Raw genomic sequence first — 22,801 nt, 5'->3', positions numbered from 1 at the left:
ACGAAAGATGTCATTTTGTTGCAAGGCACAATACTAACTTCTGATAAATGTATCCGGCCTACGCTATAAATAGTGTGACAAGAGCTGTTTCCAAACATTGAACTGAAATTTTCGTCTAAGCAGACGGTGACTTTCTTCGTTACTAACGATATCCAATGATTTGTTTATTTCTCAGTCAACAAAGAAATTTTCACAAAAGTTGAACTATCCTTATTAACTTTACTTTCATTTCAGGTGTCGTTGACTAATGAAATATGTATCTGAGAACCAAGCGTTGTAGTTTAATAAGAACTTTAAATGGCCTTGCAGGTTCCGGAACATGTGTTCCAAGGGCATGTGCTAATTCAGGAACGTTGAATAGTCTTACTAACCGCAATATAATTGGTCTTGGGATCCATAGTGCTTATGTATATGGGGAAGCGAAAAATTTAACTGGAAGATCATCAAGAAATTGCAACGATCTGGTGTGTTGTGGAGAAAACAATCATGCTCGCACTTTAGTCGATCTAGCAATGTGCTCAACCAAAGACTAATTGCTCAACTATTGACCGTTTAAACGCAAACGAGCAAGATCATCTGCAGTCAAACCTCCAATAGTCGATGTTGAACGGACTCATGGGAATATGAGATGTGAAATAGAAAATCCTTTGGAAGGTGTTTGAATGGATTAACAATAGCTCAAACATATGTTTAACTAGTCGACCCGGCAGACATTGTAGGCGAAAATGCGCGTTGTGGACTAGGTACCCATATGAAATTTTCATTCGTATCCTAATTCCGGGGGGCCATTGCCCCGGGCCCCCACATAACCTCATGTACCAAAATCAACCTTTTCGTACATTTAGGGCCCCACGAAAACTGTCCGGCCCTGGAACCACCGAATAACAACATTTTTCACGGATTAATGCTTCCTGGGATCAGCAGCGTTTATGTTTATATATGGATATGAAAACATGAAACGTTTCACTGTGAAATGCAAGGTTGTGGTTTAGTTTGAAACTATAACCGAAATCGATTTATAGCATGGCGATGCTAGTAATTGTTTTAAAACCTAATAATTGATAATATTCGAGAGAAAAACTAACTTAAGCCTATTATTTAATTGGTCACAACTGAAAACAAAATGTATTCAATAAAAGCACGACGAACCGTATTTATCCTATTTTGAATACATTTCGGTTATCATTTTTCTTAAGTTGACTTGTAATTCAACCAGAATGATAACAATTCTAGTTATCAATATAACTGGATAATTAAGTTTGTTATTAATAAGTTATTCTGCTTTGCACTCTGTCCAGCCGACTGTTATTTACATAAATGGTCATGGCATCATGATTTGATTATGAATAGTCTTCAGTAAATGCAAGATCGTAGAAAGCATAGTGCTTTTCTCTCCTACTCCTCAAGAAAGCGTAATTGGATGAGTGCCTAGAGACGACGCCGTACAATCACTCGATTTGAGTTCGAATCCCAGTGAATGCCAACATTTTTTTCAATGCGTAATGAAGTCGGCAAAGAAGATTTAACTATTTTGGTCGATAAAACAGTGATGGCTGATAACTAAATAATAACTAAATTAGTTATTTGAGTTAATAACATGTATAACAAAATGTGTTATCAATTTGGTATCAGTGATAACCTAATTTGTTTTCAGGTAGTTATTTCAGGAACAAAATTCTGGTATCATTTTTGTTATGTTGGCTGTTAATTCAGCCAGAATGATAACAAGTTCAGTTATCAATATATTTGATAACCAGATAATAGAATTTGTTATCAATTAGTTATTCATTTTTGCTCGGGTAGGCTCAAATTGCATATCAAATGCATATCAAAGAATATTGTGGCCAAATTTCATAAAATTTGGTCGACAAAAACCCCCCAGCCAATAATAGAACAAAAGCTGTTAAAGCCGTTTTTCCCCCTACTATGAAGTACGTCGATTTCTTCAATTAAGGCTCAAGAAAAGTTGAACGATTTTAAAGAGCTTTCTGAATTATTTACCACCGGCATTGCGTCGTCTGTCTCTGTTATATCACAGATAACACTGATTGTACAAATTGTAGTTTAAATATGAAATGTTGCACATTTTGTTTGGCCTTAGGCCTTGTTCAAGCTCTCTTAAGTCTTGAGCTTGCTCATACGCTTAAGCCTGGTTTAAAGCCTTTAGCAAGAAGAGGTGCCCAGAAAAGACTTCGTCAAGGGTGCTAGAAATCCACGACCTTGCTTGCTAGACAGAGTTATCAGTATAACTAATTCTTATACAAACATTTGCACTCTAACCCCGACATACTAAAAATTGCGTTAAATCCGACTAATTTTCGTTAAAAATAGGATAACCCAAATATTAAGTTAAAGATGCTTTTCGTTTTCTGTTGAATATTTCCAGCAAAACACTGAAGACGTTTCCTAGAAGAAAATTAAATACGTAGGTATTTGTCGACTCGGAATGGGGTTACGTAAATAGCTGGCGTCAATATATAAAAAAAAACTTGTATAGGAAACAAAATTTAAAAACAGCCTCTATGATTTTTTTTCAGCGGCGCAGCCGAAAATTTGAGTAATGATATTACTATAAAGTAGTATGATATTACTATAAAGTAGTATGATATTACTATAAATTAGTTTAGAAATACCGCGGAATTCCGTTAAATTTCGTCAGAAGCTAGTTTTTGGATTATTTACGAAACGAAATCAAAAAATCAGATTTCGCCATGCTCAAATTCAGCAAAATTCCGCGGAATTTCGTTTCGAACAACCTGAAACGAAATTTTTCGAAAAAACCGCATATGTTTAATAAACATATGCGGTTTTTTCGAAATATTTTGTATATGGTCGTCAACTGATGTTCAAAAATCACATTGAAGATATTCAAGCCAAATATAACAGAAAATTAAGGGTCTACATCAAATTATAAATGAAAAATCAAAATTTTGGTACAAACTTTTGATTTACAAACAGACCAGTCATGTTGTATGCTGATTGAAAATAAAATTTTGAGAAGGATTCTGAAGTTGCTTCCATGATATAGCTTGTATTTTTATGTCCAATAGCAATAACTTTCCTAGAAATCTCTACAAGACATTTTGCACTCCGCACCTAATAAATCTGGAGCCTAGGATTCAACTCATCTACAAACCTAATTCGCATCACATTCTCGGCTTATTATTTTTTATAACTAAATTAAATAAAACTGAAAACCCCCAATTACCTCATCAGAACAAATACAAGTGTCTCTCCTCAGCGAATGCCCATCTAACGCGTCATTTCTTTCTGTCCCTCGCACCAGCAGGGTACTTTTCGTTCCAGACTGCCCGATCCAACTAACTTGTTTCACTAGTCCGTTCGGTAACCGGTGACCGGTACGGTGGCGAGTCAATCAACGGGTGCAACAAGTGTTTGTGTCGCATCTCTCACCAGAAGGGAACAATAAAACCGATCCATCGCATCGTTGGTTGGACACCGTTGCAGTTCACCGTGAACGGCTAAGCTGGTCATCCAGCTGAGATCAAGAGAGACGTCAAACCCGTCGCCGTGTGGACTGTGTAAATCCCTTTGGCGGAGATTCAACCGCAAACGGTAGTGTGCTGACCGCAACAAAGTCGTAGGGCCTACCACGTGCAACGGTGTGCCCATCGGAACTAAACACAGCTACTAAGGAAGGCACCGTATGATGTGTCACTACTGAACGAGATTAATGCAGTCTTAGACTATGGTCACAGATAAAAAGACGTATGATGCGTGATTCCTCACAAGCAATACTTCTGTTTATCTGTGACACTTTATTTATCAGTAGTGATTGAGTAGTGCAAAGAAGACCAGCTCAAATTCACAAAAGTCCCATCATCCGTGATGCAGCTCGGTGTCTTGATGGAACCAAATTGAAAATTATTCTCATCATTCAATTGTGCTGTGGCCAATCTACGGCGGGGAATCTCGCATGAGCTCCTGGAGCTAAAGGCAGAAGATTTCTCAAATAAAGGGAACAGTTAACCCGGGCTGCTCGACGACTACATATTGCGCTGCTCGCTTGGGGATATGCTACCGGGAAAAGAGTTGAATCTCGAGTGCTGACAATTGAAATTGAAATTGTTTGCTTTTTTGTGCAGGAAAATAAACGGATGGAAAGTGCACCGAAGGAATAACCGAAGAAAAGAAAGCGTTGGTGAGTGTCAACCCCCGTCTGCCGCTAACGGACGGAGGAGTTTGTGAAGTGATATCACATCCGTCGCCGCAGTGCCCCGTTCCTGATAACACGGTGAGAACGCAGAGTTGATATTAATGGGAAGATAAAAGAGTGCGATAAGGTGGTGGAGCAAAAAAAAGTGTCGTTGACAAGTGCCGACTACAGGAAGACGCGTGGTGAAGAAGTCAAGAGTTTGCACCGCAAGCAAGTTACCCCCTTTAGGGTAGTGCGTTTACCAAGCAGCTAAGTAGGGGAAGAATAGCACTTGTGAATGTCTCGTCAGCATCAACGGTGACGACGAGGAAGTGTTTGAGTATTGTTGCAGTGAATTCGTGTGGAAAATATCCCATCTTGTCGGCAGGGGATTACTTCCGGTCATAATTCCCCCTTTGTGTACTCCAGTGCTTTGCAAGCCACACCCAGACCAGTGTCGAAGAGAGTGTTGAAAAGCAAACAGAGCTCGGTCCCGTTGGTAGGAGGAAAGTTTGCAACGAGAATATCTTGGGAGGAAGCTGCTGACCGACACCCTGAACCGGACCATATTGTTGCTGTATTGTTATAATCGCTCTGTGGGAGACCCACACGACCCATCGTTGCCATCGTCGTCGTCGTTGTCGTCATCGTCATCGTGTTGCAGACACAAAACGAACTAGCAATAGTTCAGAAGGTAAGCAAGCATACAGTTGGAAAGCACACTTACCTATAACATAGTGATGAGATGAAAAGAAAAGTCCCCTGGTAGACTGTTTTTTCATGCTGCCCACGTGGGGCATGGAAGGTTCACTCATGTGGTCTGAGAATTTATGTTGAATGTTTTGAAGAGAGACTACTGTAGCTCGTACATATTACCAAGTAGTTTCTGACAACTGGAATAAGCGATATGTGAAATTTAATTTTGACAAAGCTGTTGAATTTGGATGAGCGAAGCAGGGTTTGGAGTCAACTCAGTTAGTTTCTGTATTATTTTTGAAGGCAGATTGTAAATAACAATTATAATGAATGAAGTTAGCCGTCTTAGTTCTTATTGAACTTTTATATGACATTGATACGACAAAATATAGATGAAAGATGATTCATATTATTTGCTCTTTTTATCTCTGTTCGTAAACACAGATAAGTAGTTCAGTATGATTTCGGTTCCAGGACAATGAGAAGCCATGAGAAACCATAAGATTCTCAGAATGGAAATTACGTTCGAAATTCTCAAATAGAGCAATTTTGAGGCTTTAGGTTTCATATTTGCCTCCACTTCCACAATTTTATTTGCGTCAACGTGACAGATACGCGTATTACTCTCTCATTTGTAAAATTGTCTCTGGTATATCTTACTAACAATGACCAACAAAGGATTGCGATTTATTGCGAATTACCGTTTAGTGATTCTTATACTTCCTTTGAAATACTCAACCAGAATACTATCGCTATCAATCGAAGGTATAGTGTTTGACCCCAATCTAGGACGAAAACTTTCTCAACTTTCCTGAACAAAATAATATAATAGTGTTGGCCTCATGTTATACGCATGCAGAAATGAAAACTAAAATAGATGGTGTATGATCTTAGATTCCGTAATTCAGAAGTTTTACACTGAAGAACATAACTCCAGAAGATAACAGATGACAAATGAACCTTCCGGAATTCCCATGGTCCCCGCAGTCCTGGCTTTTTAGTGAACGACAAGCTAGTTTTTTTTCGTAGGTGTTATACTTTTTTCAACAGTGAAAGTCCCGGAAGGTTTAAGTCTTAACTAAGAATTTGGCACATTATAAATACAATGTGCCAACATTTTTTAACCTTCCATGACTCGCACCGTTGTAAAAAGCACAACACCTTCGAAATTAGGCTCGCTTGTCGCTCACTTAAAATGCGAGACTGCGTGAGCTTATCAAAATAAGAAAAGATTTCAAATTAAGAGTAACTTTTGAAAAAGGTCTAACGATTTTGTAATAAAATTTTTTTTGTTAAATTAGGCGGGATTGTACTAAATCGCACCAAGCGCCAATAGAAAAAAATACCCCTGTTATGCCCATTTCTTGTGTAGTAGATACAACGGATTAAAAATCGGATCGGATCATAACTCTTTCTTTTTCAATATTGATGGAACCATCGAGTTGGGGTAGTCGAGATAGGGAACACATTAATATTTTTGCTTTTCTCGTACAACAAAGTTGTACTGAAAGGTGATAACATCACTCCTAAAACAAATTTTCGATAGAAGGCCCAGATAGTGTTATATATCAATTGACTCTACGAATCGATCTGTATGTGTGTGTAGACACACTTTTAGAAACTTGGCAATGTCTGATTACCTTGCAACAAGTTGCATTCGACGGGGTAATCGGTCTCATTGTTTGCTATTGTAAGTTGGTTCACTCGTTCATTGCATTTCGGAATTATTGAAACTTTTTGTTTATTCCGTAAGGTTCCCACCTTAAAAAAAAATTACACTTCTCACTTCTGACTTCCCTGACTCACTTCTAACTTTTGTTCCTCATTTCTTACTTCTCGTTTTCTATTTTCTCACTTTTCGCTACCCGAATAAAAAATATTATAGACAAATGGGCCATTTGTAGCCACTTGTCTTGTGAGTTCTTTCGCGGGCCGCAGGAAAAGGCTTTGAGGGCCGCACTTTGGGGATCACTGCATTATATTGTAACACTACCTTTCAAAACAATAGATTTACTATAGAATATATTGTAGATGCAACCATAAAAATACATTAGATTGTTTTGTTATAAACTATTTACTGAATTGTAAATGACTTTTTTGCAATAGAATACAGGTTGTTAAGTATCGTAGCTATACACAATTTGAGATTTTTTCATACATGTTTTCGTCGAACAATACATTGTATGATGAAAATATTGTAGGCATAACAGATCAAAACGCTCAGAGTACAATCGTTTGAATTGTATTTTTATTGTTAAGCAATACAATATTTTATATTTGAATTAGGCCAGTTTCAAGGTTTAACAATAAAATTAAAGAAACATTAATGTTATTAGACTTTTTTTTAACGAAGATGGATTTTTCTCGAGATACAGGCAATTTACCCAACTTCTGAATTAGTGCGCTGGATTCACATAAAGATTAGAGTGCCAATGGAATGTTTGGCAAAACATTTATCATCGTATTTTCAGAAACGATATTGCTCACAAGTTTGAAATCATGTAAAATTTAAAGTCCCAAAAATGTTCTAAGAGAAAAACCCGATTTCTTCCAAAAAAAATGTTTTTGAATTAGCATCAGATCTCGACGTTTCAGGCATTTTTAAGTCATTCATTAAGTGACAATCCATACAAAATTTATAGATGCTTCATACAAAAAGTGTGACATAGGGGGATGGGGGTTGAAAATGACTCATTTTGGCGTTACGTAATTAATGGATCTTCCCTTACAAAACTCATATCCAAAACTTAGCTTTAATATGATTAGGTATGGTAAGGTAGTTATTCGGAGATTATTCTGGCAATATGTAATTTCGATTAAAAATGAACTGATTTAAGATCTGTAATAGCGTTTCAAATTGGTTTGAACAATAATTTATTATTAATTAATTTAAATCACACTGGAATTGTATTGTAGACAGAAGGCCCGTAAAATGATATTCGTATTTGACCGAAGCTACTTAAAGCTCTACTTCTCAACAAATTATTGGCATGTCTTGTATTGTGCTCGTGATTCCTTGAAGGTAAAACCAATTTTGTTTGACAGATAAAATTTCGGAAGAAAGTTCGGTTCGGATGTCCCTACTTCCGAAGTCGAATTTGGTGCTACGCCGACAATAAAAAAAACTTGGTTTGTCAATTCTCATCGTGTGCCATACTTTGTTCCGTTCATTCGCGTCGACGCCTACTTTGAAATTATGATAGCCACGTTGAGCGATTTAGAAATAATAAATTTTGTGCACGTTTGCACTATGGGGAATTCTCATACAAATGAGTGGCCAAACATTTTTTGCCTTTCTCGTACAACAAAATTGTACCGAAAGGCTATCATTTTACTCCAAAATCGAACTTTTTATAGAAGTCTCGGAGACCCATGATGTTATATACCAATTGACTCAGCTCGTCGAGCTGAACAAATGTCTGTCTGTCCGTGTGTATGTGTGTGTGTGTGTGCACACGAAAACCGAAAAACATTAGCCACTTTTACATATAGTAATTCTTAACCTATTTTCTCGCAACAAGTTGCATTCGACAGGGGACAAAGCTGTGAATTTGATAACGATCGACCATCGCGTTTGAAAGTTATTAAGAAAATAGAATCGAACTATGTAAGCGCCATATAAGGTTGGTGTCTGGGCTAAATGCGAGAAAAGCAGTATCACCACTCGGTGCATTAAATTGTTTTTTTTTTTCAATGAAAACTGTTTCTATTCAACACAAATATTATGTTCCAAAACTAACCTTTTTGTACATTTTGGGGCCCCCACAAACTGTCGGCCCTCGGGCCCCCTTCCGGCTAAATCCGGCCATGTCAACAGATATTATGTGAAGGAATATTTAAGATACAGGTGTGCGCCGGTCCGAAAATCGGCGGCGGCGGCGTTTGTCAGAATTTTGGTCGGCGGCGTTTTCGACATCACGCCGAAAACCATTTTAGACGGCGGCGGCGGCGGCGGCGGCGTGAATGGCCGAGGAGATTTTTCACACTAGTTTCTTGAAGTTTTTTTTCTGCATTTTTAAGGATGTTTTCAAGACTTCAACGGAAGAATCTTTTGAAATTAGATGGAAAAATCTGATGAACTTCTCTCGAAAATTCTCTGAGCTTCTCCAAGATATTCATTTGAAAATTATTTTCGGATTTCCCATGGGAACTATTATGAAGTTTTGAGAATTCTTTGGAATTTCCAAGGAAGCACTTTGGAATTTCTAAGGAAAATTGTTTCATGTTTCAAGAAAACTCTTCAAATTTTTAGCGGGAGATTGTTCAAAATGTGGACATAAACATAAAAATTGGATTTCAACGGTAAATTGTTCGAAATTTTTATAGGAAATTCATTGGAATTTGCATGGGATTTTTAAAATTTTCTATGGAAAATTCTTCGGAATTTCCATGGTGAATATTACGAAATTTTAACCAAAATTATTCAGAACTTTACGTGATTTTAATTTTTTTTACGGAAGCCGTTTGGTATTTCAACGAGAAAAAAAGATTCTTGACGGAATTTCTTTGGTTATCTACAGAAAATTCTTTGTCCATAAGAAAGTCTTCGGAAATTCAATGAAAAATTATTTACGAGGAAGGGTAATTTATCCGAAAATCATTTGACGAAAGCCGTTTGGCCGAATAATACGTCAAGTTGAAAATCATCAAGCCGAATTGTATTTGACCGAAATGAACGTTTGGGCAAAACGGTTATACAACGGAAAACAGTTTGGCCAAAGCGACATACAGCCGAATTGGTAATATGGCCAAAAAATCACTTTTCTCTAACACGTCGTTTGGTCGAAAAGGTTATAAGGTCGGAAATGTCGTTCAGCCGAAATGGTTGTTTGACAGAAAGGGCCATTTAGTTTAAAATGTCATTTGGTCCAACGGCCAAATGTTGATTACTGAACGGGTAATATGATCAAAAATATCCACCCGTTTGGCCAAATAACATTTTCATTTGGCTGACAAACGGTCATTTCGACCAAACAACTTTTTGACCAAACGACTGTTGCGGTCAAACCTAGACTAACATTTGAAAAGGGCGTAGCAGCCAAAATTTATTCCTTCTGATTCTTCGTCCACATATAAAGCTTTACCAACATGGAAGATATTCATAAGATTCTCATTCCCGACGAAATCACTGGTGTATTCCCTTCAGAATCCTTGTAGATTCCCTTCGATATGCTTGGAAGATCATCGGCTGGTAAACAAAAATACTTCGATACTATGGACTACAGCAGAAAGCATATGCTTAAGAAAAAAAATATGGATGAGTGGGATTGATCCGTAATTGCTTGAGGTGATTGGAACGTATTTATCACATTACCACTAAGATAGCCTAATGAGATGGTAAAATGTTCTAGAATTTTTGAAAAGAAGCTCAAACTAGAGAAAATAGATCGAGGGCCTATAGCCTCCCTAGGCATCGAGGCTAGTTACGCCAATGCGGAAAAATCTACGGAAATTCCAATAAATCATCGAAATTTCCACGGAAAATCCTGCGGACTTTTTTGTTTATTTTGAATTAGCGTGGAAAATTATGGACCACCGGCGTGACAAATTTTAAACGGCGGCGCGTCGATCCAAAAATGTCGACGGCGGCCTCGTGCCAAAAACCGTCGGCGACGGCGCACACCTCTAATTTAAGAACTATTTAAAGGGCCATCGTTAACCCTTCAAAAATATTTACCAACGAAAAAAAAGTTTTTTTTTCAAATTTTTTTGGATAATTTTCCCAATACAGATTGCATAAATTAGCAAAAAGAAACATATTTCTAGGAATAATATTGTTCGTTTTCAAAACATTTCCAGGTATAGAGAATAAAAACCACAATGTTTAAGAAAACTTTAATTTCAGCGTTCTTGTAAAAGCGCAAATATGCGCAAGAAAAATCACTCACTAAAAGTTGGTTTATATTTCATTCCCCCATCTATAGATGAAGGGACATTTGGGGATATTACACAGCAAAAAATAATTAAATTTACACGACATGTAAATAAGAAATGATGTAATAATAAATTGTTTGAATTAGGAATTTGATTGAATATTAAGTAAATTTTGTAATTGCTGTAATAATAAATTAATTTAAATCGATGGCGAAGCATACACACTTACATTCCGCACAGTCAGTATTCTGCATATTCTGCGTTGTCGAAGTTTGCATTAATGGCAGACTGATTCTACTGGTATTATTGAGACATGTATCGTATAACTGAATAAACAAAATAATAATATTTTTTTTTTTAAACAATACTATCACAAATATTTTAAGTTACCCATCAATTGAATTGAAATTTATTTGCGTTCACATATGTTTGGAATTCTATTTTCTCGTCCAGGAATATTCTCAAAAGGACTGAACACAACATTGGGTTTTACAATTGTCGCCTAGATCGTCCATTTGAGTCAATAGATTTTTTCTGCGAAAAGTCTCAAATCTAAACAAAAACAGTAGACGAAATGTTATATTACATCATTGTTTAAATTTACATGATCGTGTAAAATTAAACGATTGGAAAGATTCAATTAAAAATACATGTCGTGTAATTTCGCATGACCACATTTTCAATCCGTGTAAATTAAATATCTAACTAATTTTTGCGTTTATTTTTATGCTCCAAATATGTGCATGAAAATAAACGTAAATTTACACAAAAATCAATACTGTGTAGGTCTGCGAACCATTTTATAGCGAAGAAGTAATATTATGAATCTACATTTTTTTAATATTATTTTTCACGTGCAAAACAAACCAAACTATCGAAAAACTGAGATTTTAAGCTTTGATATGGTATATAAAAACTTTATATTTGGAGAAAAATTAGCTTCATAACATACAAATCAAAGAAAGGAATTTTTTTTTTATTTTCTTTACATTTTTTCAGCCAGCCTATATCTTTTGACTGAATAAACATAACGCTTCAATATTTTCCGATTTTCTTATCTGGGGTATATACTTTCATAATAAGCGGGCTTGGTAGTCATATGGCTACTGCTTCTGCCTCATACGCAGGAGGTCGTGGGTTCAATCCCAGGTCCGTTCCATTCTTCTACTTTGTATCTTTCTTCTATATTTCTCATATTCAACTTGAATATTCTAACAGTAATCTGCTAGAATTGGAAATAAACTATAAAAAAAGCTAGTTTCCTATATCCAATTAGAAATTCCATCAGTTGCTTTCTCCTATCTATCACATTGGCAGCTCGTTAACCAAGACGGACCTCTGCCTCTCGAACCTAACCCAAAAATTTCAACAAATTCCGCATGAACTCGTGGCAAGTGCAGAGGTATATTCGGCCTCCAGTGGGCGAGTGATTGCATCATCATTTCCTCACCCTTCCCTACATTGACTTGCATTCTGACGTGGCAGGCACCAGTATGACCTAGCAAATGAGATCACCAGTACTTGTACATTGAAGATGTGTGCTAGTCCCAAGCAGACATCTGTTGGTTCCCTGTGCAATAACAGCTGATCTGGTCATAATGGAGTAGCAACTACGAGCAGTCAATCAAGCTCAAGCTCTATGGTATATACTTTCATAATAGGATACATAAATTAAATAAATCGAAGATAGTCAATTTTTCCATTAATGGCAACCCTTTTCCCCATAGTGGTTTGTCAGCTTCAGCAAAACAAGTTGTTGCGAATTTTTCTCCATAAGTAGGACCAAAATTACCGCAACGGAAGTTAAACAGACATTTCGCGAGTACAAAAATTGTTGGACACGAGGATCAAGTGTGAGTAAAGTAATTTAGAAGGTCTCAAGAAAAACGATCTTCATCGAAACTTCGCAACATAACAGAAAAAGTGACAAAAAAAGACCTTCAGAGCAAAGAATGGCAAAACCCATTTAAATACTTTACCTTTGTCTTGTGATTGTGTCTATTGATGTCATGCCTTCTACATACGTTAAAAATGCGTCCTCCTGGAATTGTGGAACAATCCTTTAGATAAAATAATAATCAAGATACCATTTCTTGGCAACACCTTTTCATAAACCGACACAGAAAACTACGTCGAATAAAAATAATCAAAAACTTTTCAGGAAGTATCTGTCTGGTCACGAACGGGTAGCGGTGGAATTGTCGGAATATTAGCCTCGACCACGGTAACAATCCCCTTAGTTAAGCAAAAACTGTTTTAATTACGGGACTCTATTGGCAGCATCAATAATGTCTGCCACTTCTCAGGTTAGAAACAAATGTATTTGAATAAAAATTATAATATCACCTCAGTAAAGCGTCTTACAAGGTCAACCGTGAGCGCAAAACATTCTGTTCAACAGGCTATCGGTTTTACCAAAATCGTTGCCAATCCAAAGAATTATGGATGAGTTTGGTGCAAAAAAATGAAAACATATCTTTTCACAGATACGTGAGTTGTCGAATGACAATAATATTAGCGATTCCTACCGATGGAAAACAAAGCCATGCTTGGATGCCGTGGTAAGAAACGAGAGACTGATGTTTTTATTCATCAGTAAAGATCTTCTTCTTCTTATTGGCATTACATCTCCACACTGGGACAGAGTCGCCTCGCAGCTTAGTGTTCACTAAGCACTTCCACAGTTATTAACTGCGAGGTTTCTAAGCCAGGTTACCATTTTTGCATTCGTATATCTAGCACGATGATACTTTTATGCCCAGGGAAGTCGAGACAATTTCCAATCCGAAAATTGCCTAGACCGGCACCGGGAATCGAACCCAGCCACCCTCAGCATGGTCTTGCTTTGTCCTACAGAAGATTATATGAGTGATTTTATATGTGGTCGGGGTTCAGCCAAACCGCACCAAGCGGATTTTTAACTGACTTGTGATATTTTGTTCGCAAAAGGAAAACGGAAAGTATTTTTGTCAATTCATGCGTACATTGGTTGTAGGATATCCTCAGTTATGGCGTTGAACGATGTCCAATGCGATTTCTTATCAATTGAATCTGTTACACGAGAACTTTGGCAAAAACATGGAAATTTTTCATCGGCGCTTAGTGCGCTTAGTGTGATTTGGCAGAACCCCGACCATGTGAGGTCATTTTGCCCCGTGGGTGCGCAATGCATACGATACGGGCAGGATACGGGCAGGCATGAGTAATGATTTATAGAAGTGGATTAAAAGCCAGCGGAGGGCAATTTTTGTGATGGTATAGATCTCATGTCCTTCCTTCTGCCAAATTCCTGTATTTAGATCCATCTACCATTTCTAACATGGAAATATTAACATTAAAATACTCAATGTTTATTACAATATTAGAAGTTTTTTTTATTACTTTTATTAAGGAGACTTCCAGCCCTAGCCCCAGCCCTACATATTACGATTGCGGTTCAGGTTTCTATTACAGAACTAATAATGTTCTTGATCTCAAAAATTATTGCTTTTTTGCTCGAAGGTTTTTCCCACAAGGCTTGCCAAATTGGATAAACGATACGATGGCTGAAGAAATCACTACAGGCAGTTAATTACATTTATTTTTTGACCAGCAAATCAATGAAAAAATTAACCAGCTGCGGAAGCAAAAACTGAGTGTAGATCAGTAGCTTTATCAGTACCGTTATCCGAAGATTGCAGGTTCGAGTCCTGTCACGGTCGCCATGTAACTAATTGATCATTACTCTTCTCTTGGCAGTGATATGTTGGATCATTTGAACCACATTGGTTTAATGTTGGTTTCCGAATGAATCTTTATTTTAAACTTATATGTTTCAAAGTCCTACTGGAGGCACTTGCAGTACCGATCTATGTAAACGATATGTACACGATCACCAATCAGTGATCGTTGTCCATGCGAAAGAGAGAAAGATAGAATACTCGAAAATTCATGCCTATGCAGGGCAACAGAATGGTTCAATAAATTACTATACGACACACACTGGCCGTTGCCATAAGTGCTGACAATTTTGGGCAGGCAATGAACTGATGGTTGAATGCCTACGACGGTAAATTACAATCGCAGCATGTTCCCACTGGTGAGGTCTGCTGGATATAACTGCTGCTAACCTATGAGGATAGGAATGACATGTTGGATGCACATGTCACACCACTCTTTAAATTTCCTTTTCATTCAGTAGTCTTTTGATTGAACCATCAATTGCTTTAATATTGTACAGCTTAAACCTTCTGATAGGTGCCATTAGTTCGCCATGCCACTGAATGTTCATAGCTGCAAAAGTTTTTTTTTGTCTTTATTAAGAAGACTTTCAGCCCGAGGCTGGCAGCTGCAAAAGTGTTTTAGTGTCACCAAACATAAATTCGTTTCGATGCCATAGGACGATCAATTTTATCCGGCTGATTGCCTCCGAATAACGGTTTTATTTTCACATCAAATAGTTCATGTACGCTCGCATCCTGGCGACACATGAGATAAAATGTCTTTTTAGTCAATCTTCAAGTAGGGTACCTTCTCCATTATCAATGGCACAGCTCCAATAATAGTCGTTTCGGTGAACAGAAAAATTCGGATTCGTTATATCCGTTTCTATTCGTTATCATGCACGATTACCTAGTGCTGAAAAATGATAATATTAAACAAAAGAATAGCGCCACATAGCGCTTAAATCCAGGAACAGCATCCCTAGCAGGTATTTCAAATGAAGAATGCCAGACGTCAGACACAAAACCTTCGGAAATAAATATTTCATACGACTGTCTCTTACGTGAAAACTTAAGCCACGCAATGTGGAAACTGGTACGTCGTCGTCATTCTTCAGAATCCATTTCATACATGTTCACCGGATGCCGCGTACGCCGACGAACAGCTTCTATAGGTCTATAAATCTTGAAGCCGACTCAAAATTTACCTATATCTTAGGTAACAGAGCGCCTTCGGGGCATTATGTTTTCGCGTTTGGTGGAAAACATTCTGACGAGAAGATTTGTTGGTTGGAAATCTGTACCCTCACGCAACATATGCCACCGGCTTTGTATGGCATAGTAACGGCACCATCAGCCAGCAAGTGAAGCTCCTGTTATGCCCACTCACACGGGTGAGGCTGTTTATTATGGAAACGCCACATCTTCGGCCCTATTCCGGGTAGGAAGTGGCCGGGTTGTTGGTTCGGGTTTTATTTATTTGTCGATGTGCCACTGGGAGTTGCGATAGGCGTTGAACACAATGCCACACTTGTGAATCTACTTAAGAACGGGGATGATATTTCGAAGGGTTGTCATGTTCATCCGGTGCGTTGACAATTATGAGCTGGTTGAGCAACATGGCATGTTTGCTAACTAAAGCTGACAGTCGACAGGGAGAAGTGGCGGAGAGATAGGTGTATTTGCATATTGGACTAAGTTGAACATGACATGAGAGCGTGAAGCTTGTAACAACTGTCAGACTTATTTGGTTGAATTATTTATTGTATTCCGTAAGGTACTTTGAGAAAGCTCTGATAAGCGATATCTTGGATTGCATAGACTGCATTCAGATAATATTCATTGAAATATTATTCCCTTTTAACGCCGTTTAACCTTTTAATGTTGATGGAATGGTATATTATGCTACATATAGCAAACGAATGATCAAATAGTAAATTAGTCAAACATCAACAATTTAAAATGTGACTTAAGAAGCACTGAATTTCCAGAGGTTATAATGGTTATAACAGTTAATGTTATAATAGAAAAATGTTTCATTTACTAAATTTTCGGATTGGCTTTCAGTCACGGGTAATAGCGTTGACAATTTTACTTCATCGCCAACGTTTCGATTTGGGGATGGGGTCTACCCGTAACGTTGGGTAGTCACCTTTACGTTGTGTGTTACGGGGTAGATCTTAACCACGGTTACATTGCCAGCTACAGGCAAATCCTGACCCAACGAATACCTTCCTGATTATCCAACTCCGTGGTATTTATGAGGGTGTCGCTAAGTCGATGGCCTCTCGTTAAGTAAGTACCACATCAACACTTCATTCCTCTCCCTAGTTACGGTGAAGATGGGCGTGACCAGGAGTAGTAATTCGCATGCTTTTGTTATTTTTGTCTAAGACTGAAATCAAGGACCACTCCTCTTCTTGATTTCTGATAGTATTCTAGATAATGCTCTCAAAAGTAACACTTGAGTATCACTAGTGTCCAATCTACGAATACACCGTAACAATGCTAATGCTAATACTAACGATTCGATTTGGGGATGGGTTCTTCTTCAGGGCTCGATGGCAGTCAATTTTTTAATTACCGCTGCTTTTTTTTCGACTGGCATTGAGACTCGAAGAAGATCCCGTCGGATCGAAACGTTGGCGATGAACTAAAATTGTCAACGCAGTGACTGAAAGCCAATCCGAAAATTAGGTTGCAATTTCAAATTTTTGTTTTGTAATTCGTAATATGATTTATGAATCAAATAGGTAGGTTCAGTCCAATTGGTCTACCAGGTCAAAAACGCCTGGTACAAAAATGATATTACCCTATCATGTCCATGCGAGTTCACGAAGCCCTTGCGTATAATTTACTTATCAAATATGTCCAAATAAAATATTCTAGGTTCTCACAATTGTTCTGGAGCTCTGACCAATTGGTCTACTAATTCAACTACTACTGATATAGGATCTATCGCATGTTTGCAAATGTGTACAAATCGGATAATGTTCTAGGCTGTGTCGTAGCCAAACCAATCCGTCACTCAATTTTCTTTTTTCGTTAAAAATAAGCGTTGGGCACTTGCAAACAAACTGCGTGTTCACGCCTCAAGAAACAAATACCGAATAATCTTTGTTTCGACGTGAATGGGACATCCACACCGAGAAAATTCTTTATATTGAATATATTTGTCGCACACATAAATTTTTGCAATTTGGCGACCCAAATATATGCCATTTGTACCCACACATAAATTCAATAGTTGCATATTAGAGACCAAACATACATTTTATTTGATTATAGATTATATTTGTACTTCGCGTGGAGAGTGGTTATGTGTGCACTTATTACAGGCCTGGTAGCGGGTCACTTTTTAGTGACTTGGTCACTTTTTTCGGACTAGTCACTAAAAAGTCTCTTTTTTCGACCTCAAGTCACTAAAGTCACTTTTTCTCGCAAAAAGTCACTATTTTCAACTATTTTGAAACTATTGAAACCAAGATTTTTTTTATAAAGCTCTATGTAACCATTTGATGATGCTTTGTTCATGGCAGAAATGAAATTACAGATCTTGGAAAAATGATCGTTCTAAAACTTCGCCAGCCATTTAACTGGCTGCTCTTATTGGCATTTCACCAGTAGCTAATTGAAGGTGTTTTACGTCACAATTCATAAATTGGTATGCATTAGGATTTTTGCTTAAGGTCACTCCTGATGGAATCCAAGTTTCAAAGCGCTCGCGTTTTCGAGGGCACACCACTCGAGACGGAAGCTACGCACAACTGTCATTTTTATTATTGCACGCATGCTGCGACGCAGCAAAGCTAAGTCAACAAAAATGACAGTTGTGCGCCGCCTCCGTATCAAGTGGTGTGCCCCCGAAAACGCGAGCACTTTGAAACTTGGATTCCGTCAGGAGTGACCTTAAGGTATTCTTGAAAGAATAGCCGAAGGAATCCCAATTGGATTTTCAAAAAAGTTTCTAAAGGTATTCTCGAAGGATTTCCAAAAAATTCTTAAAAGCAAAATATCCAGAAAAACTACATTTTTCTAAAGGTACTTCTGAATGAGTTCCTGAGGATCCAGCAATCTCATATTTTTGCATCAACACATTTCTTGAAGCAGTTTTCATAAGAAGTTCTGAAGGATTTCCTGAAGAAATTCCCAAACATATTTCCGGAACATTTCCTTAAGAAGTTTTCTTAAGTTTCTTTATAAAAAAACAGCTAAGAAATTTCCGGAAGAAAACTTAATTGAATTTCCAATGAAATTCCTAAAAAAAAATTCAGAAGAATATCTGAAGAAATCTGCAAAGTATTTTATAAAGGTATTTATATATTATATGAGTGATAGCCATGTTTCATTCACTTCCAGTGTCTTTAAAAACTATTTGCTTGCAAGACTATTCACAGTTTTGAATAGTCCTGTTTTGGACTGATATTGAGTAAAATTTCCGTGGGGTTAATCACATTTCCGCGGGATTTTCACAAGACATTTTTGAACAAACACCTAAAGGAATTCATAAAAAAATGTAAACGAATCGCCAAATGCATCTCTAAAGGAATTTCCGGAACAATTCCTTGAGATGTTATCTTGAGTTTTAACAAAGAAATTAAATCCTGGAGGAAGTTCTGAAGCAAACCTCAAAATCCGGAGGATTTTCCGTTGGAATCTATGGAGAAATTTTCAAAGGAATACCTGGAGGAATTTCCTATGGGATTCCTGAAGGAATTTTGATTGAATGGCTGAAGCAATTTCTGCGTAAACTTGCAAAGGAACTGCTGGTGAAATTTCTTAAGTATATTACAACATTGTTTTTGTGAGGCCACCAAAAAATTCTTTAAAAAACTATTTTTCGCAATATTCACTTTTTTGAGTTAATTATTTTGCTGCTAAAATCTATATATGGCACGTTTGTTTTTACCTGGAAATTAATGTAAAACACCTGGGAAAAACCTGGAAAAATCAGGGAATTTTGTTTTTACAGATGAGTAGACACCCTGAGTATTGTTATACCGTATGTTTATAATAGCTCCTCTAGGCAGATGATCGTTTTATGACGAGTTATTTTTTTGATTGACAACCTTACCCAAGTAACCAAAAGTTCCTTTAAGAGTACGTTTTTCGCTTAATCAGCTTTACAGAGCTGCTTAAGCGTAAAACGTACTCTTAAAGGAACTTTTGGTTACTTGGGTATTTACTGTGTTTCGTTCCTCCTAAATATGTTTTTATTGGCCACGCAAAATTTGAACAACTTCTCCCAATAATGACCATATGCTATCATTTCACAGCACAAATCCATAAATATGCTGAATGATCTTCATTGATAAAAATGCCAACATTCCACCACAATTTCAGGATTTTTGGATTTTGAGTTGTTGCCTCAATTTGAGGAGACTTGATCTCTCATTACTCGTCTATATAAAAACTTGTCTCAACAATTCAAGAAAATATAATTTGTTCTCAATTTTTTGTAATTGGACAGATGTAATGAAGTGTTGCGTTGCGTTGCGTTGCGTTGTAACGGAGTATTTCGTAGATTGCATACTGATAGTTGTCATGTATATTCTTTACCTTTCTTACCCCAATTGCTTATGGATTTCCATTTGGGATTCAATGGAAATCCAATTGAGGGTCCAAAATGATAAAACATGAAAGCTATCATTGCCGGCCACGCCCATCTTCTCCGTTACTAGGAAAGGGAAGGAAATGATGATATGACATCTACTTAACGAGAGGCCAGCGACTCACCGACGCCCTCATAGATGTCAAGGAATTGGATGGTGGGTAGGGTATGTGGTTTAGGAGTATCATTATAAGCAAATGATAGAAAATTTGTGGAAATACGTTGGTGTCGCGACCAGACCAACCAAAGCTCCTCATCGGAGCTAATGCTGCTACCTCCGAACGACAATTTAAGTAGAGAGCAGTTCTACCCGCTCTCTGACTTAATCGTCATCGGGAACTGCTACCTCCGGCGACATTTCGACCAGCAGGGGCGGTGCCACCCGCTTACCCGCTGCCTACCAATGCCACCGGGAACACGGACCTACTCCTGTAGGTCCTCCGCCGCTTGGATCTACTCCTGTAGGTCCTCCGCCGCTTGGACCTACTCCTGTAGGTCCTGGTCCAGGAATGGGCACTACGCTATGGTAGTTACGTCCCACCTTCGATGCGTTCCAACACATCGGCCAAAAATTCGAAACATTCTTACCTTTTTTACTCATATCTATGGACATATGAGGCATGGTTCATTAGTGATGAGTTAACACTCCATTCGTGCCATTCATACCTTGTTGCCATGTCTTACCATTGATGCCTTCAAGTTCATTAGTTGCAATATAATTGCCTACATTTTGGCGAATTGTAAGCAATACGCACTTAGCTTTCATAACTTGGTTACATCGCATGTTCAAGAATTTGCGATATGCAAAGATGTATAACATTAAAATAATATTGAATTTTGCTTAACTTTAATTTCTTAATATTTTTTAAATAACCTCATTGCTACCACTACAATCCCGCTCACCTCTACTCTCTAAGATGTGACAGTGTTGTCAAATGTACATTTAAATATAATTTCTATGTTATTATTTATTTTAGGATCTTCAGGATCCAACTTATTAGCATTTCATTTTCAAACGTTTTCAACATCCAACATTGTACAACATGGGATTTAATTTTTTTTAATATTTATTCAATTGGTATTCTAATTAGGATAGAATACCTTCACTTATTCGAAGCCTATACCAAATCCAATAAAAAACCAACAGATCAACGCTAATCTAATACAAATCAAATATCATTTCAACCCAAATCGAAATTCAGTCCAAATACAATTCAAACTAAATCCAATCCAATTACAAATCTATCCAAAGTCAAATCCGGATCAAATCCAAATCCAATCCAAATCTAATCTAATCCAATTCCAATCAAAATTCAATTCGAATCCCATCCAAATCTTTATCAAATTAAATCAAATTCAATCTAATCATATCCAAACCTAATCAAAATTCAATCTAATGCAAATCATTCTTCTTCTTCTTCTTCTTCTTCTTATTGGCATTACATACCCACACTGGGACAGAGCCGCCTCACAGCTTAGTGTTCATTAAGCACTTCCACAGTTATTAACTGCGAGGTTTCTGAGCCAGGTTACCATTTTTGCATTCGTATATCATGAGGCTAACACGATGATACTTTTATGCCCAGGGAAGTCGAGACAATTTCCAATCCGAAAATTGCCTAGACCGGCACCGGGAATCGAACCCAGCCACCCTCAGCATGGTCTTGCTTTGTAGCCGCGCGTCTTACCGCACGGCTAAGGAGGGCCCTAATGCAAATCATATCCAAACCCAATCAAAATCCAATCCAATCCAAATCCAAATCCAATCCACATCCAATCCAAATTCAATCACAATTCAAACCACATCCAATCCAATTCAAATCTATTGCAAATTCAATCCAATCCAAATGCAATTTAAATCTAATCTAGTCCAACCTCAACTCCAAGTCCAATTCTAATCCAATAGGAATTCAATACAAATCTAATCCAAATTCAATCTAAACCAAATCCATTCAAAATCCTATTCACATCCAAAATCTAATCCAGTCCAAATCGAATACAAATCAAGTCCAACTCCAATCCAAATCCCATTCGAATCCAATCCAAATTTAATCCAAATCCAGTACAGTTTCAATGCAAATACAAACTAAATCCAATCCAAATAAAAATCATATTTGAGTATATTCCAAATTTAATCCAATCAAAATGCTATCCCATTTCAATCCAAATTTGATTAAATCCAATCCAATTTCATTGCTAATTCAATACAATTCCAATCCAAATCCAAAATTGGTTCAACTCCACTCCAAATCTAATCCATATCCAATTGGAGTTCAATCCAAATCCAAACCACACGCAATGCAAATCCAAATCCAATTCAAATTAAATTTAACTCCAATCCCAAATGCAAAACAAATCCAATCCATATTCAATGCAAATCTAAATCCAATCCAATTCAATTTATATCCAATCCAAATCCAAGTCCAATTCTAATCTAATCCAAATCCAATCCAAATCCAATCCAATCCATTCCAGATCTATTTCGAATCCAGTTCAAATCCAATCCAAATCCAATCAACTCGAATCCAAATTTAATCTAATGAAAATCCAATCCGATTTCACTGCAATTACAGTCCAAATACAAATCCTTTTCAAATCGATTCCAATTTCATTCCAATCTTCATCCACTTTAAATCCAATCTACTCCAATCCAAATAGAATTATATTGGACCGATTTCAATGCAAATACAATCCAAATCCATTCCAGATACAATAAAATTCATATCTATTCCACGTTCAATGCAATCTAAATACAATCCAATT

General features: G+C 37.2%; 1 pseudogene; it reads left to right on the top strand.

Moving 5' to 3' along the window:
• Nucleotides 1–3,632: 3,632 nt before the first annotated feature.
• LOC134202362 (axotactin-like) overlaps nt 3,633–22,801 on the top strand; it is a 218,256-nt pseudogene continuing 199,087 nt past the window's right edge.

Source organism: Armigeres subalbatus, unplaced genomic scaffold, assembly GCF_024139115.2.
Source record: "Armigeres subalbatus isolate Guangzhou_Male unplaced genomic scaffold, GZ_Asu_2 Contig1190, whole genome shotgun sequence".
NCBI classification, from domain to species: Eukaryota; Metazoa; Arthropoda; class Insecta; order Diptera; family Culicidae; genus Armigeres; species Armigeres subalbatus.
This window is presented reverse-complemented; position numbering and strand designations above follow the sequence as displayed.